The sequence below is a fragment of the Rana temporaria genome, chromosome 9 (genome assembly GCF_905171775.1).
Source record: "Rana temporaria chromosome 9, aRanTem1.1, whole genome shotgun sequence".
NCBI classification, from domain to species: domain Eukaryota; kingdom Metazoa; phylum Chordata; class Amphibia; order Anura; family Ranidae; genus Rana; species Rana temporaria.
In genome coordinates, this window is record NC_053497.1 from 145,137,121 (window position 1) to 145,147,702 (window position 10,582).

Sequence of the window (10,582 nt, forward strand, 5' to 3'; positions counted from 1 at the left end):
GGATTTATCCGCGGATACGGTCCGCTGCACCGTATCTGCGGATAAATCCTCTCGTGTGTATGGGGCCTAAGACTACCCGTAACAGGTATTACCCACTTTTTGGCCAAACCTTTCACTTTAGATCAGTCTTTCTCAACCTTTTTACCCCAGAGGAATAGTTGAAATCATTTTCAGGTCTCAAGGAACCCTTGCTAAAACCAATTCCTTGGTGGATAGTGAAAAAAAAAATGCCCCTTACATTTGTGGTTATGGGGAATAAGGCAACCCTTAAAGTGGTGGTCAAATGCAATCCCTAAGAACAGCTAAAAAGATTGTTGGCTTCATGCAACTCACTCTACCAAGTGGTGTTGACCCCAGAACTATACAGACACCTTAAAATAGGAAGTCAAACATCCACATCTCAGGGAACACCAAGCAATCTTTGGAGGAACCCTAGGGTTCCACGGAACCCTGGTTGGGAATGGTTGCTTTAGATCATGTCGCTACATGTTTTTTACCGTGTTCCTGTAGTGAGTAATGGCTTTCATTACTCCCTATGAAATCATCACCAGGCTTGTAAAACTCATGTAGGGGCAACAGTGTGTGGCGTAAATGTCTCCGGGAGTCACAGAAGCATTATTGGTTTGCTAAGACCAAAATCAATGTAATCAATGTATGAATGTGAAGAGACAGAGAGGGGTGGGGGATAGTCCAGAAGGATGAGCTGAGAACACCTCTGGGGATTTCAGTCCTACAAAAGGCATTGTGTTCTCAGACAAAACAGGAAGTTAGAGCACTCTGAATTTTTGGCAGATCATTTTTTTTCTGTACTTGCAGAAATTTTAAATGATGTACACTTTATTGAGATGAAAAATTTAACATTTTTAAATATTCAAAATTGTCCCAGAGAACCTCTTTAAATTTTAATGTTGCTGATAGGCATTAGCTAGTAGCAGTACATTAGTGTCACATTTTATAAATGTTGATACTACTGAAACAGGTAATACCCTGAAATTGGCAGCATCTAAATGTCCCTAACTGATGTAAATTCTGACATTTTCTCCCAAGGAGGACAAGGCTTGGCATATATGGTGGCTGTGATTTTGTTCAAATTAAGATGCAATCAGTTGTGGACTTTAGCATGGGCCTTAAATGTGTCTTAATTGTGGGTATTAAAGGTTCAAAAGGTGTACTGATACCCTCTAACTCCCAATCTTATTGTTCTGTGTTTCAGAAATGACAGGTTAGGGAGCCATTTTGTTGTAGTCCAGGTGTCTTCTCTTTGTCTTGTCTAGCCCTTCACTAGCATGGAAGAATGGTGATTAGTGCAATGCACACATAGCTATAGTTTATAGATTTTTTTTGTCTGTGTGAGTGATATTTTGAAAGATTCTGAGCATCTAAATATTTTATATAAAAATACAAGGCAGGTCATGGTATAATATGTGGAACGCATGTTATTGGATGCTACAAACCAAAGTGAGGCTCTAATGTATAAAAAAATGGAATACTATCAGAAACACTTACCCGTCATGTCATATGTTAGATGCCAGATTGCTAGTCCAAGCCGGTGTAGTTCCCCCCGATGATTGCTGCCTCCAATTATTGAATCCTCTAGTCTAGAACCATGACAAAAGGGCAGTGAGGGGAGGACATCAATGGAAGAACTTTGAGTGCTGCATTTTACTTCTGGTAAATACAAACATCATTTTACACATAGACTTCCCCGGTCACCAGCCACCCCATCAAAACGATCTGGTTATCCAGGGCTTTCTTACAGGGATTATCTTCATTTTCTGTTCGTTTTTGTTTACCAGAGAGGAAGTGAGGGGAACTCATTAAAGGCAACACATACAGGAATACATATGTGACATGGGCAGGGCTTTCCCCTACCCTAAGTAAAGCATATTTTTGTTTCCAATTCGTGTTTCTGTTGAAGAGTTCCCCTTAATTCTTGTCTGGTAAAACGCGAGGACAGGAAGTGAGGGATAATCTCCATAGTAGAACCCTAGATAGCAGTACCAACCATCCAGGGGTTCTAGCCTTTGCCCAATCTATCCAGCTCTCATACTTTAATTTCTTATTTGTAGGCTTTGTAGTTATTTCTTTAAACCTAAGTTTTATTATAACATTAAAGTTATAACATTAAAGCACAGTCTGATTATCATGGCTACGTAGATGTCTATGTTCATGCCTCATATGTTCATGTGAAAATAGTCTGAATTGCATTACATTGCATTTACAAGTTTCAAGCAGCCTTCTTGAAGCCCTTAAGTGTATGCAAACCCATTTTTACGTATGTTTTGAATTGTGCTTCACTTTATATAGTTTTCTTAATGCAGTATTTTTCTGTATGAATTAAAATACATACAAACTTGCACATCAAATTCTGCATTGTCCCGTTGATGTGCTGTTCGGGTGACATAGACCAGATCCTGCGTTGCCATCTTGGTCTTCTTCAGCTGGCTGCCTCCTTTCAGGTGTAGCAAAGTCCTGGGCCCCTCGATGCCTAATGCCGTGTACACACGATCGGAATTTCCGATGGAAAAAGTCTGACCGACTTTTTCCATAAGAAAATTCCGACCCTGTGTATGCCCCATCGGAGAAATTCCAACAGAGTTTAAATATAGAACATGTTCTAATTTACTCTGATGGAATTCATCAGAATTCCGATGAGCTGTGTACGCGGCATAATAGTTACCTTCAGAGTTAGGGACAACTGACATCCTTCTGTTTAGAGTGGGTTACAAGGCATGTTGGGTGTAATGCAAGATACACTTTTTGAATGCAAAGAAATTTCTCTTAAACAGAAGAGAGAGGGTTAGGGCCAGGACACCCTTAGGTAGATGCAAAGATAACTGGCAGACTCCGAGACTTCTATAGGTAGACAGCTATACAGATGAAGGCCTCCAGCCGGATACCACTTCTGTATAGGTAGGACCGCTTTCTCCTATGGCAACAATCTTGTAGCGGTTACTAACGGCAATTGAAGTAAACTATTTTCAACACATACAGTTCTTAGTTTACCCCACTATCACTCATGGTGGGTCTTTACACAACGTGCTCCCAGTTTCTCTCATTAATTTTCAGATCCACTAGCCACTGGATCCCCTGAGCTCTTCCACTGGTAACACTCAGTATCTTCCTCAAGCGCCACCCCCGCTTTCCAGCTGGGTCCTTGGCTTGGCTCTCACAGATACTCTTCAGGCGTCACCCCTGCGGACACGTTAGGTCCCTGGACAAGCGTCACCTCCGCTGTCCGGCTGGGTTCTTGACTTGGCACTTGCTGAGGTTTTCCCACTTCTTCACTGTTGACGAGAAGTCTGCTCAGGTACTGGCCTCAGCTTACTCACAGTGGTCTCCGGTAACAAGGTGGATGGTCCCTTAGTGGTGACAGCTTCCCCTCTACCTTTGATCTGGTTCCCCGGCCGGTGGAACTGTTACTTCTGGTTGGACTACAAGCCTGCAGTCCCAACCCTATGCTGCTCTTCTGCTTCCGGATCGCCCTCAGACAGCCTAGCAGCCAGATGTCCCCAGGATAGGCCTTAGATTTCTGGCCTAGAAGCCCAGGGCAATGTCCACCCAGGCAGCCATCAAGGTGGCGCAGAACCCTGATCACCCGACTCCATCCAAATAAATAGGCTCTCGCAACAAGCCAAGGGACCAAAAAAATCCCTACCCATTGGCTGAGGCACCACATTCATTCAAAATCTGTTCCTGCTATGCCCTTATCTTATCCAATGTCACCAGATACCCGGCCACCTAGTAACAGAATAGAGAAGAGCAGCAATTCCAGAATTAGGGGGAAATCAATTGATCTCCTAACTATTGGCCAAGGCAACTATTGTATTGCCTGGCAACTAAATTTAATAGCAGCTCTGCCTAAACATCAAAAATAGGCAATCAAAATAAATAAACAGACACAAAAAAAACTGCAATTCTGCTTGCAGATAGACCAAGGGTTTTAATAGAACAAGATTCTGTCAATTAAATTCCCACTTTAACCAAAAAATTTTTTTCTGGCTGATGTCTGCACTTTTTTAGTTGGGCTGCCTTTCAGGTATGCATGGTCATTGGACAAACCTCAAACCAAAGGTCAACTGAAAGAGTGCATACAGAAGGTTGGCATTGACAACACTATGGCTAATTGCACGGCAGTGACATTGTGTTGTCAACCTGAAACAGAAAGTGCTGTTACCAAAATGATTTAAGGTGTGATGGCAAAAAAAAATAAAAATTGGGGGTTTACATACACTATAATATCCCATTCATCTCCACTCTGAGAGCGCTAAACACAGATCTTAAGGGGAGTATTGGCTGCACCTTTAAAGCCGAACTCTAGGTATGGCTAATTTTGCATAGTTTCAGTGGTCTAGCTTGGACCAATGTAAGTATGCATGTGTCCCACCTTTGGAATCCCCTGGAAGCTGAAAAGCTACTCTAGTGATATACACTAGCTTCCGGGTTCCACGATGAGCGGCTGCCCTGCCACATTGCATTTTCTCAATTAAAGCAAAGCAATTTCTGATTGGATAAGGTGGAGAGACAGGGCGGTGATGTCACAATCTCCACCTCATCCAATCAGAGAACACTTTGCGTTCATTGAAAAAATGGAAAGTGTTCTCTGAATGGTTGCTGTCTTAAGCAGGTGACCGCCTGTGTTCAATAGGCAACAGGGTTACCACTCAACACAGAAGGCTATAGAGCACTGGAATAGCAGTGCCTACTGCAGTGATTTCCAGGTTTCACAGGGATGGCACATACATACTTACATTGGTCCAAGTTGGATACCTGGTAGCCATACATGGAATTTAAGAAGAATGGAAGCATTTTCTCAGCAACAGCAGCCATTTATGTAAGCTGCATCTCAGACTATTCTGAAGTCTGGAAGGGTGTACTGAAGTTTGTATATTCAAAGGTCATATTTGAATGCTGCTTTTAATGGTAAGGTACAGTCTCTATCTATATCTGAGCCTTATGTAGTGAGTGCAGATCTTTTATAAGGCGAATAAGCAGCTGTCTGGGGAAGTGGTTTTTGTGAGAAATCTTAATTTACAAAAATGCAAATTATTTTGGGGGTGCTGAAGACTCTTATTTTTTTTAATCTTTTAATTACAGTACATTAAGGCCTCTTTCACACAGTCCGACCATTCAGGTTCGCCTGTCAGTTTTGTCAGCGGACCTGAACGGCCAATCCATACATCTCTATGGAGAGTCGGATGTCAGCGGAGACATGTCCACTGACATCCGATCTGCTAAAATCAGTCGGATAGCGATACGTCCCCATCCGTCCATGGCGGATCGGATCGGGTGAGATCTGATGGAAACGGACATGCTGTCTGTTTTCATCAGATCTCTCCATAGAAGACAGCGGCGCTGGACAAGCCCCTCCCCGCTCAGTGAGCAGAGAGGGACCTGTCATCCGCCGACTCAGCGGAGATCCATGGAGAGATTTCCGCTGAGCTGGCGGACTCCGCTGAGACAGATCCGCCTTGTGTGAAAGGGGCCTAATAAGGATTGGGGTTACACAGATAGATGTATTTTTTATAATACATGGTGAATTAATGCAACATAATGATAATAAGTATTTAATACAGGGTTGCCCTTTTGTTTTCTTCTAATGTTTCATTCACCCCTCTGTATTTTTCGTACAGTACGTTTAAAAAAACAAATCTTTCTTGCTGCATATTTTGTGTGATTTCCATCCAAAATGCCCTGTCCATAGGGATGGATGGTAATGCATCTAATATGCATTACAACACAGCTGCTCTGCACGAAAAATGCAGACGTGTGACTGGAGCCTTGGACAACAGAATGTCTAGGCCAGTGGTTCTCAACCTGGGGGTCGGGACCCCCTTGGGGGTCGAATGGCGATTTGCCAGGGGTCACCGAATCCTGGGCTGTTCCTGAAGCCTGCACCACTCTCCTAGCCTTTTTGCGACTGAGAGTGGTACAGCCTAAAATGTATCATAAGGGGTTTTAATACTGTACAAGTGGAAGGGACCCAGGGAGCGCTAAATGTCCGTGGGTTAGGGGCGCAAATTACTTGGCCTGCCTTGGGTGGTGACAACCCACGATACGAAAATAATTTTGCTGTTAGGGGTCCCCACAACTTTGGAAAATGTATCAAGGGGTCACGGTACTAGCACGGTTGAGAACCACTGGTCTAGGCCCTCCAGTAAAAAAAAAATATTTTAACATTATATTTTTGAAATGTTGGTAAAAAAAAAAAGAAGAAAAAAAAGGAAAATCTAAATTCTATCGTTTTTAAAATCAGCTTGTCAGCCTGGGCCGGAGTGGGAGCCAAAAGCAGCCTTGGTGCTTGGGGGAATTTGGGGGCCCCAAGCAAAATGGACATGGAGGCCCCCCCCCCCCCCCCCCCCCCCGCACGCACACACGCATGCACGCAAGCCTACAGGAACCACAGCATAGCGATACAGTTTAATTTTTTTTAAATCTCTTTATCCCCTCTCCTCCCTCCCTCCCTGTGTCCTTCTTACTCCCCCTCCCTGTGTCCTTCTAACTCCCCTCCCCCCCTCCCTATGTTCTTTTTACTCCCCCTCCCTATGTTCTTTTTACTCCCCCCCATGTTTTTTTACCCCCCTCCCCATGTTTTTTTACTCCCCCTCCCTATGTTTTTTTTACTCCCCCCATGTTGTTTTTACTCCCCCCCCCCATGTTGTTTTTACCCCCCCCCCTCCCTACCGTACCACGCAACAGGAGATTCAGTTTTCGGTTCCCGGCCAGACTGAAAGGAAGTGAGCACTCAGTGTGCATTTCCTGTCAGTCCGGCTGGGAACAGGAAACTGAATCTCCTGAACCGCACGGTACCCGGCCGGACTGATAGGAGGAAGGGAGAGGAGCTCGGCCACATTACAGGGAAGGGGAAGAAGTGACAAGAGAGGCAGCAGTGCTGCAGCCGCCTGAGGCGCTCTATAGAGCGCTCAGGCGGCTGCAGCATTTATAGGAAGCACGTCAAGGGCCCTGCTTGGGGTCCCAGGCAAGCTCTGGGCCCCAAGCAATTTCTTGGTTTGCTTGCCTTGTCACGATGGGCCTGCTTGATGGGCAAAGTCACCAACACTGTTGTACCTGAATAAGGTATGCCAAATTCTGTGGTTCTGTATCACAAGCCAACTCCACCCCAACTGATATATTTATTTTCTACATGGGGACTGGCATGGTGTGTCACATGCCAACTCAATACACATCTTAGGAACACCGTGGCCAGTTGGTCAAAATAGAATTCCTAACACCACCCAACTACCATAGTCATTACAAGCTATGCTTCTCTGATGGCTTCTCCATAGGTGTCTCCTATGATAGGTCTTGTGATAGGGGACTAAGGCTGGCCATATGTTATACAATTATAATGTGCAATTTTCCTTTAAATTTACAAAAACTATAAATTAGGAGTACAAACCTAAACACTTTCAATTTGTATGCAATCAGAAAGGCCCTTACACTACATAGTCGTAGGTAAATCCAAAGGGAATTGAAAAAGAAAATGGTATAATGTATGGCCAGCGTAAAGCGGAGGTTCACCCAAAAGTGAACCTCCGCTTTTCAGGACCCTCCCCCGCTCCGGTGTCACATTTGACACCTTTCAGGGGGGAGGGGGTACAGATACCTGTATAAAACAAAAGGCTCATCAGCCCCTCTGGCAAACGCCACAATTGCCAAATGGCCAGGCTGGGTCAGGCTAAAACCTTCCTCATTACAGAACACTACTTATTGTGTCATGTTACTACTAAATTCAACGCAAGACTTACGGTGCAGAGCTAGATCTGCCTACATGTGCCCAGATACCCCGCCCAAATTCACTGATGGGTCTATAAGTAACACAAGAGGTGTGGCATGCTACCAAACTGATTGCACAGCTGCTTTTTAAACAATGACTATAAACTGTGATAAACACTGATTGGGATAACTGCAGCAACAATAAATGAAGAGAGTATGGTTTTACATAATAATGAATAAATCTTAATTTTAATACCAAAAAACTGTGTGGCTTCTTTGTGTTGTCGAAAACATTTACATTATCCAATACAGCATTTCTAAACCCATTTTCAGCCCCAGTGGCCTTTAAAAATATGACAAATCTTGGGGCACCCCCAGTCTAAAATGTAAAATACATACTGTATTTAGCACCCTCTAGTAGATTGTGCTAGCTAGAGCATGTACATTTAGTTTAGCTCAGGGCTAAGCCTAAGCTATGGAATCTGGTTCAGGGTTCAGTGACGACTCATTTGGAAGCTCTCTCTGGCACTTCCCCCAGGTCTGTAATGCCGCCTACACACGGTTGGAATTTCCTACAACAAATGTTCGATTTGAGCTTTTAGTCAGATATTCCGACCGTGTGCATGCTCCATCGGACATTTTCTGTCGGAATTTCCGACAACAGATGTTTGAGAGCTGGTTCTCAATTTTTCTGACAACAAAATTTCCGATCGCACAATTCCAACGCACAAAAATCCTACGCATGCTCAGAATCAATTTGACGCGTGCTCGGAATCATTGGACTACATTTTTCTCGGCTCGCTGTAGTGTTGTACGTGACCGCCGTTCTTGACGTTCTAAATTTCAGACAACATTTGTGTGACCGTATTTATGCAAGACAAGTTTCCGTCGGGAAAAAAATCCACGATTTTGTTGTCGGAACGTCCGTGTGTACACAGCATCAGTTTGTAGAAACTTTCAGAACTAGAGGGTGGGCGTAAGGAGGGGCTGCCATACATATTTATGAGGCCGCAGCCAATCCCTAGCAGGGGACAGAGATGACCTCATAAATAGACATGGGCCATGCCAGCAGGAGAGGTCGGGTGGAATATGAAGGGGGATGTCCTTGGACCAGTCTTCCTGGAGGCACTGGAGCAAGAGAGTGAGTGAGTTGCACTGTGGGAACTACAAAAGGGGGGGGGGAGGACTGCCACATGTAGTCAGTCCATGTAGTCAGTCCATGTAGTCAGTAGACCTGTAAGTGAAAGTGGAACTACATCAGAGAAATTGTGTGTCTCTTGCCCAGGGCAGAGCTTTGGACAGAAGAGATGGAATAATATGCCAGTCTGGGAACCACATCGCCAACACAACGGGCCAGGAAATGGTGACGCTACTTCTGACGCTCTCCGATACCAGAACGTCAAATGTAAACTCCTGGTATTTACTGCAAAGGTAAGACTTGTAAGCAAATAGAAGTACCCGGTTCTTTTGGTCCTCCGAGAACATAAGGTTAAGGTCTATTTTCCATTTACATAAATATGGAGGATCGTGCTGGGATGTAACCACAAGTAATATACTGTAAGAGGAGGAGAGGGATTTCCGTAAAGGATCATCTCCCAGAAAAAGGTCTTTATCTTTTACTTTTGTAACCACTTAAATTGGATGTAAACCCCATTCATGAAATTTGAGCTGGGCACATACATCTGCAGTGCTTTGTTATCTCTCTTCAAAGAGCTAAGTCCCATAGCTCTCTCCTGAACCGTTCCTCTGTTATCAGCCTCGTAACTCCTGACAGATTCTCAGACACATCAGATAAAAGCAGCCTGAAATTTCTGTCAGTGAAGGTTGCTATAGATTAGTGTATGCCTTTCCTCCAATCAGAAATGTTATCTATCTTGGCTGTATGCCCAGACATCACACTCTGTTAAACAGGAAGAGAAAATCTCCTAACACGATCTGAACTTTCTAAACAGTATATAAATGTGAAGACAGCAGATATACATGTAAAACCTATGTAGGGAGATCTGGTTCATCTCTGTGTATCATCTGAGGCTGTTCACTTCTCTGGGTGTATGGAGGGTTTACATCCACTTTAAAGCAGAACTAAACCGATCAATTTAACTTTTTCCCAAAACCGGTACATTCTAGGCATACTATGATTATTTGGACTTGGACTAGCTTCATTTGAAGTGTACAAAACATACACTTCATTCACTGCAATGTCAGGCAGCGCATCTTGCAGTGTGATTCGGACTGCGATTAAATGCAACATGTTTGAATTTTAGTGCAGTGCTAGGTTGCGTTGCAGTATGAATGGGACACATAGGAAACAAATGTATCCTGTGTGACTTTCCGGTGACAGATGTTTTACAATGCAGTAGAACATCTGTCATTGCATATAGTGTGAATTGGCCCTTAATAAAACGTATAGAACTATTACAAAATGAAAAAGACGTTTACAATTATCCTGCTAAAGTGGAACTAAACCCATTGATTTAACGACTTACCAAAACAGTTACATTCAAGGGATGCCCTGAATGATAACTTTCACATTTGCTTTGTGCTCCCAACTGAACTGTCAAGCCATCAAACGGCTGATGTTATAATTGATCACATGTGCAGCACAATGGCAACTGCAGATCAAACAGATGGCAGACTTCTTGGCTGTAAAGGAAAGGAGGGTTTAGTTCCCTTTAAGTACCTAGAACATGACTGTAACGGTCAGGGGTTAACGCCGTTACGATATTCCATTCCACCAACCCAAGACAGCTTCCGACACTCCACAATCCAGCAGACAGGACCCATTGGATTTTCCCCCAGAATAACGAGACACAGCTCTGTTCTCTGGTTCAAAACAGAATCACTTTAATGGCAAACTCAGGTGTGT